Genomic DNA, 8,328 nt, shown 5'->3' with positions numbered 1-8,328 from the left:
ACTCTAGAAAATAAACTGTCCTCTTTTCTATGGTTTCTCAGTCGGCTTGAGGGTCCTGGTTGGTACGTATAATCCCTGTAAGTGTGACTCATGATACTAATCGCTGGCTTTTTTTTCTCTATCGCTTATGGTGCCTGCGTCCCAAGCCTTCTCATTTCTTGCAATGACAGTATGACCTGTTCTCCCATATCCTCCACATTTTCATCCTCCTCATACCTCCATTTAGTCTCCGCTCCTCACGGTTCCAACGGCATGTTTCTCTGCACTTTAGATAACCAACGTTTTTGTCTTTTTCTCTCTGTATTGTCTGGCATATTTCCTTACTGATCCAACACTCATTTCGAAATTCTTAACTCTGCTCGTTATCTGCCCCTATCCTCGTTGAGACTTGTTTGTTACTTCGCGAGAAAGGGGCATACTAACTGTCCAAATGTATTTCAGACATGTCTATTTTGCTTGATTCTGGGTACGCATCGAGCAAGAGTACCAGACGATGCCCATGAACGTGGGACAGAAGGACCACATTGCTGTGAGAAGAGGGCTGAATTGGGATAGAGAGACGCTTGAGCTGAGAGGCTGGCAGCAGACCAGAGGGCTTTACAGGAAGATCCAGCGGTGTGATGCAACTTTGAGCGCTGCGTATCAAAAATGTATATCCCGACTTCTGCGGCAGTATCTCAGGAAGGAGCAAGGAGTCACAGAGATCCGCAGCGCCAGCCTGTGTACCACCCTCAAATCCCATGATGTCCATCTTCCTCACCCGATTTAAAAACATGGGGCGGTTTCGTGCTCCCGCCCACTTCCACCACGGGACAGTCCAACCATAAGGGGGGGTTTGGTTTTCAAATACATTAAAAATTATGATTTTAATGCTTTCACTTCCCTCCTATACTCCTCCAAACCACACGGGATCCTTGTCAGTTTTGCCTTTTTCATACTACTTTCAAATGAATATCATGATTTATTACCGATAATGACTTTATTTCTTAAGCAACGTTTTATTGAGCGGGAGGTGTGCTATACAGGAAGACTTTTAATAAGATACCATGATTTTTCTTTTAAACGATATAGCACCTTTTTCCTTAAGCTAGCGTAGTCGAAGAGGAGGGGGCCTTAAGGGGAAGGAGTCAAATAAACGGGCGACGTCTCCATGAAGGCGGAAGCAAACACAGCAGCTCCCCTACCTGGCCGTGATGAAAACTGGTTTTAAAGCTTCTACTCGCGCCACCACTCCTGGTCTGCTCTCTCCTCATCCCCCTTGTGTCTGTAGTGACCGTAATCCCCTGACCCCACAGGTGATTTGCCTCAGGGACCTCCCTCGCAAAAGGTCACCCCTTATCTTCAGAGATTGTGGACACCAGCAACCGCCCAATAACATGGCCTAAACCTTCCCCAGTGTTGTGTGTGATGTGAATAACAAGGGATTGATTTGGTTTTGGCTGACGGTATGAGCACGTAAGGCAATGACTTACTACCCTCTGCATTTCGTTCAGCCTGTGTTGCACAGCTCCTACCCTGTCCAGGCTGCCTGGTGTAATGCTTCTATCCAGCCATGGCCATCACAGGGTAGGCTGGGTTCCACCGGGATTAATTAGGCTTCAATTCCCCAACTCGTCTTATTTTCCTCGGTCTGGGACAGTATTCCTTCTGCAGCAGTTTTAACAAGCGTCGCATTCTGCAGCCACGCGAGCTGTCCTAGAACCTTCCTGCCATCCCAGTAGATGTTCTTTGTGGAAACGTCCCATTCCAGGGATGACACCAGTGCTTGCCTCCACATTGACAAATCCCTTCGTGGTTTTGTAGTGCGGTGCCCTGCGTGCTGCCGGGGATGGCAATAGCGGATCTAGGTTTCATCTAATCACCCCCTCACAGTTATGGGACATCCCTGCAGCAAAGCAGTACACTAGACTGGCACACTTTCCCAGATTCCACAATCTGTTGTGTAGCAGCCGCTTAAATGATTCTTTGGTACTTCCATCTACAGCAGCCCCACAGTAGCATTTTTGCCCACTCCAAGTTCCCAACTCCTGACGGTGAGCTGTCTGGGCCGTGCAAGCTTCCAGCAGGCTATGCAATGCGTTCTCACTTGAGGTGCTCGCATCTGCTATTATGGCGTATTCCAGGCAGTCGAGAGCCAATCACAAAATTCCAGAAACTGGCCTTACGCTCGCGAAGTTTGGTCCTATAGCAGCCATCTCGCGGCGATATCCACACCTGCAAAACTTGAGGCTGGCCCCCCCAGCTTGCTTCGTTATTCCCGGACGACGCCCAATCGGGCTTCAATGGCCTTATAACCTTCGCCGATACCAGAGGATCTCCAAGCGCAGGGCCCTCAGGTCCTTGACCGATACATTCTGTGTTCCCAGCTCATCACTTTAAGCGTCGCTGCAAGTCCATACCATCGTTCCTCTCACTTCGCTTTGTGCAGTGGTCCTGTTCAGCATTTGACTGCCGGACATGATCGTGTTTCACACGCTCCACGACTTGCGCCCCGGTATTATTGAGCGGACTGTCCATGCTTGCCTTCTATACGCGTTTGAACAGTGCATCAAGAAAAATGCATGCGAATGGTTGTCTGACCTGCCTTTCACAGGGGAGGTGGCGCGTTGACAAACCACCGACCTGATCTTGTGCCCTCGCGATGGCTTGCCAACTCGCTTCCAGGGGCAGCGAACTGTGGGCAACTCTGGGTAGTTACGGGATAGCTACCACAGTTGCAACGCCTCCCAGAAATCAAGCTGCTTTGCTGGAACACACCATCAATATATAGTGTGTTGCACGTAAACTCACTTTATACAATCTGTTTACAAACGGTAAGTAAATCCGATATCCTAGTGCTTGCGTACGTGAGTCATCTATTTATGTTTCGCAAATGCATTTAAACTACTCCTGGTGCCATGTATGTGAACACCGTTAAAGCTATGAAACTAATCTCTCCCAAACATAGAGCTTATTTTATCTTCTGGGACAAGCTCTTGTAATAACCTTATGACTGAGCTACTCTTCTAGATTTAACCATATTTACTCAATTCTACCAAAGGAATAATTGACTTTCTGTGATCTCTATTTGTTGTGCTATATTCATACAGTAACAGGTGACAAATCGATGTATTACAAGGTAGCATCATTTAAACATCAGGACTTGTCTGAGGGTTTATAGTGATCCTTGAATTGTTTTCTAACTTTTAATCTCCAAATTTGCTATTTACCTTTGTCCGTGGTGTCGTAGTGTAATTTTCCTCTTTCTAGTGATTGACTGGTTTGTGGCATATAGAACCCACATATGATAACGCGTTAGGAAAATTGAGCTTGTACTGTATTTGATTTCCAGTCTGGAGCACGTCAATTGTCTCTGAGTCTGCTAATCGTATGTTTTTGTCTCCCCCACCGCACCTGTTGTCCCTTGCTTGATTAAAAAAAATCTACCACAATGCCATAGGTAGTCCAATCTTTGCCATTCCACAGCATAAAGAGAAACGTTACACTAGCAGGCATTTCGAGTTTTCCTCACAGCAATGTGTTGTGTGTTTAAATCGACTTTGCTTTATCTCCTCATTGAATTAGTTACATTGTTAGTAGTATTGAATGCCGGTTGCATCTTCCTCGTATCGAGTTTTAATCTCTAAGCATTTTTCAATAACAGAAATCAATAGACTTATGAGCCTTATATCTAAGGTCTCATCTGTTTAGCAAGTTTTGCACAATATAGGCTTTCTCGGCAGTTCAGAGGTATCCCTGCCCCAGAACAATTGAAGGAAAAACTTCTCCAGTTCGCTGTACCTGGCTTGGTCTATATTCACATTTACATGACCACAGCTGCCTATCAGCAAGAGAAATGCCGCTTTCAAAATAATGTTATGAGAAGGATTAGTGTGTGCATTGATATAAAATAGCTTTTGCAAAGAACAGAATCACCTACTTTGTCAAATTTCCTTCCCAGAACGTCACATGGTTCATTCTGTAGCGTTCCGCTCTGACTGACAATACAGTGATAGGCACCTAGAATCTGATCATATGAAACAACAGCAACATTCAAATCTCATTTTTTCAGTTCTCACTTGCATAAATAGTATTAGTTCTGTTTCAGTAGTGAGCCAGTTTCTGTATTCACCTATTTATCTTCCACCTGCAGCTGGACTCCAATGAATAACATTTCAGAAGCATTTGAGGTCATTTTCTCCTCAGTGAGCAGCATTTATTAATATGGGAACATGAGAAGGAGCACTGTGTGACTGAATACTTCAGTGGTTTTGGTAAGTGGAGGGGAATGCGATAGTCTGAGCCTCAATTTCGATGCAGTATGTCAAAATCGCACTTTATGATACTTCGGATAGCCTCATCCAAACCTCATGCATTCATCATTTATGAGCTAGCGGCTGCCCTGATTGGTCCAGCGCGCGCAATCTTAGGCACTAGGTACCTAACCTCTCGGGCGCGACGCCTATTGTGTCGATGTCATATTTCGGGGCGGATCTTCCGTGACTTCTGTAAGGTGCATGCTCTGAGCAAGCTACAGCCTGTAAGTGATAAATACCCTTGTTCTCATGTGAGGTACTTAAATAGGACCATAAACTTATTCAACCGCTATCGTGTTTTCGTATGAGCCCCAGGTATTGAAATATCCGGTGGTTTTTTTCTTTCATTCATCAGCCAAACTGTTGGTTTTTTATAGCACACGATGCGTGTCAAGATGCTTATTGCTTTGACCTGAGGCGAATTGCCATTGTTCTACTGAGAACACACAGCCAGAAATGACAATGTCTGACTGAAGAGACTGATGAAATAACGCTATCACGTGGTCTTTCCTCAGGCTACGGTGAAGACACTTAAGTCCTGTTTCACCAATAAATGCAGAAACTAAAGTATTGGAAAAAAATCCTCCCCAAATTGCGGCTCCGGGTCAAAGAGCTGGCAGTGGTGACTCGCACACTTAAATCAAGTTCTTTGTCTGCTCTTTGCCGCCACCTAAAGATTCACCATGAACGTTGCAGTTTTTTCCTTAAAGGCGAGGTCTCAGAGATCAATGCACATGACCCTGTACAGTCACACAGAGTGAATGGCAGTGCCAAAACGACACCGAATTTCCTAATCGAAAAGTCATGTGCTTTCAAGCACTTAGACTTGCTCCCTCTTAAAGTGAAAGTGCAGTTACCCTGCCAAGACTCTGGAAGTTTTTACTTTTCTATTATTGCTATTAATTGATCAATTCAGGGCAACAGCTGGTGATATCAAATCAGTGCAGAGGTTGCACATGCTCTAGTTACCCCATAGTAAAAGGGAACTTTTTTGCAACTGGTTTTTAAATGCATGGGGGAGTTATTGAAAAGTATATGGCTGCAAACTTGGTTTGGTGTGTTTATAAAGCTGCTGTTTTGTGTGTGAGGGGGGACTGTGCAAGGCACAGGTGTAGGTTTTTAAAAAGTATTTTGTTTGTTTCAGACCAACAGGGTTTTATACTGTGCAAAATGTGGTTCAAAATGGATTTTAAAAGCAGTTTGTTTTTTTATTCTGCAAAATGAGATGTCTTTAAAAAAATGTGAGTTTTTTTGTTTGTTTTGCTTTTTAAGAGGTAGAAATAAACTCAAAACCTGTGTTTGTTGTACAGCCTGAAATGGATTATTTGTTTTAAAGCTATGACTTTTTAAATAAAAAACCACCCTAATGAATATTTAGTTTTTAAGTTTACAAGATGGTTTCATGTGTTTTATAATAATGTTGTTTGGTCCACAGTACGGTCAAAACTTGAGAGATCCTTAGACCAGAGGGAAAACAAGCTCAAAATAAAAAGGAAAGAGACAGCTGAAAAGGAAAATTCACCAGCATCAGTGACTGATGGATGGATGAAGCCCCGTAAATATATTTTGCTTATTGGTTTGGTTGTTCTATGAAATTTTGCATTTCTAGTAAATACATAGGTGTGGGTAAGAAAGATGGTAAAGTTCAGTTTTGTCAAATGGTCCCCAACGCACTCCCCCATAGGCATGGGCAACTTTTCTGACAATGCTGTAGTCAGAGCTACAAGGACACCTCCTCCAGAACCACCAAAGAACCAGGAAGTTGCTTTGAGAACTTTAACAACACAAAACAGCACAAGAGTGCAGATGAAGCATCAGGGCAGTCCAAACCTCATATGCGTCAAACCCAAGGGCAAATCAAGACTCTAGTAAAAAAAATAAACAACCACACAACCACAACTCCAGTTCCCTCAGCGGCCACAGCTGCACCAAACCCAGAGAAAACTGTGAACAAAAACGCCCACATTCACAAACCCAGAGCACACACACTAGGGGTTCTGAACGTGCGCAAAACCACACACATTCACAAACCTGGAGCATGCGCTCTAGGGGTTGTGAATAAAAAACCAAGGACTGACAAACCATTCTATCAAAACCATAAGCTCATCACAGCTCCCCTATATACTAGTATTTGGGAAGAGTTTGATGCTTCATTCAGAAAACTGATGGACGCTGTATCCTCGCGGGGTCTAAAAGAATGGCATTGTAAAAAGATTTGGGAAAAATATGATGCTTCGTTCAGAACACTGGTGAACTCTGTATCCTCAGGTGGCCTAACGAACGACTGCAACTCACTTACTGGATGCTGAAATGAAGTCTGTTTTTCAAAGAACTGACTTAGCCTGAATAACTAAAGGCTAAACTTTACAGGTGCCGTGCTTCAAGAGGTAAACCTAATGAACGCGTGAAGCAAGAGCGATGTGGAAAAAAGTGAAAAATAAGTCTGTTTCACCAGAACAGGAATAGAAATGTAACTGCCAAACTCCCTAGAAACACCAAGATCCTGCAGACTCTGTATGCTCAGGAGTGTTGGATAACTTGAAATGAAGCATTATAAGAAAAATGCATTAGGTATTGCTAAAATAAGCTGGGGCCAGGATAAAAATATCTTCTGTCATGGAATGATTAAATGGACTTTTTAATGAACAAAAGGCTCCTGTTGGTTAATGGTTCAATAACATGCTCAGCTTATGTCAGAGCTGTTCACCCCCAGCACGCTCTGTTCCTAGCAGAACATGATGGGAGGTGTGTTTATGGAATGTCATGATTGGAACTAAATGTACCATCTTTCTGTCAACGGGCAATATTGGCCAACAGCAATCTATTGGAACACTCCACAACCTCAATCGTCACTTCTTAATCATTCATTTACCTGTGTTCACCTGATGTTCACCAGTGACTCCCCCGAGCCACAATTGCATTCCACCTCTAAGGGAGTGAACAAAGACGGAGGCCACCCCATGCTCATCATGGTGGTCTCACAAGTAGTTGGGTTTTGGACTTGGGTTCTGGTGTATAAATCAACAGCTGGGCTAAAAGGCTCCCCTTGGTCGCTCCATTCTCCTCCTCGGGACTGTCGCTGATGTAGAAACTTTCTCCATGGATGGGTCAAAGACCATCGTGGCTATGGACAAAGTCTGGAAGTTCTTCACAGGCGGTGAAGGAGTCCATGATTTCCTCTCAGCAGACTTTCCACGATTTCTAAAACACGTATGTCCTTGGTAAAGAGATGGCCTCTCTGCCTGGTGCTGGGACTTATGGGGTAATAGTGCTGCACTCTGATTGGCAGAGGGCCTTGGGAGGAGATCTTAGTGGGTCATACGGCCCACTTTTGGATGGGTCACCCTGCCCCAGAACTTGCCCTAATTGGTCAAAATCTCCTCTTGGGGTGGTCCTATTGGAGCAAAACACATCCTAATTGGTAGAGGGCAGTGGGAGGAGTTATTATAAGGGGCACATGACACAACTTGCTTCCGGTCATGTGGCCACCTTGACCCTGGAAGTAATACCCCCCACAGGCCGGGATTTCCAGTGACAGGTGAGCGGGACTAAGGGGTCATGTGGCAGGGTTAGGGTTTGATTGATGGTAGGACGCTTATACTACTGCTGGGTGTTCGAATCAAGAATTGTGGAGTATGTCTATGCAGAACCAGAGCCAGTGTCCAAGTCCAAGCCAGAGGTCAAAGCCGGATGATCAGACCAAAGATCAACCAAATCCATGCCAAGCCAAAGTCCAGATACAGGCTGAAAGTCAAATCTGGGTAGTCAAAATCCAAGGGGTTGGGGAAGATCAGGAGGAGGAGACAATGCTGGAGCAGGTGGGTGGGGGGCCTGGAAAGAGGCTAGAGAAAGGCAAGGTGACTACTGAGCCAGGGTTCATAACCAAAATCTGGAGCCAAGAAGGGTCACACCAAAGTCATAGTCAGAGACTGGAGCCAAGAGTCAAGCCAGAGTCAACAGTGAAGAAACCAGAGTGCAGGGCAGGGCAGGGCGGTACATGCGGGTGGGAATGAGGATGACTTACTGGAACCCT

The sequence above is a fragment of the Chelonoidis abingdonii genome, chromosome 1, assembly GCF_003597395.2.
Source record: "Chelonoidis abingdonii isolate Lonesome George chromosome 1, CheloAbing_2.0, whole genome shotgun sequence".
In the NCBI taxonomy this organism is placed as follows: domain Eukaryota; kingdom Metazoa; phylum Chordata; order Testudines; family Testudinidae; genus Chelonoidis; species Chelonoidis abingdonii.
The sequence above is the reverse complement of the archived record's forward strand: the minus strand, read 5'-3'. Positions refer to the sequence as shown.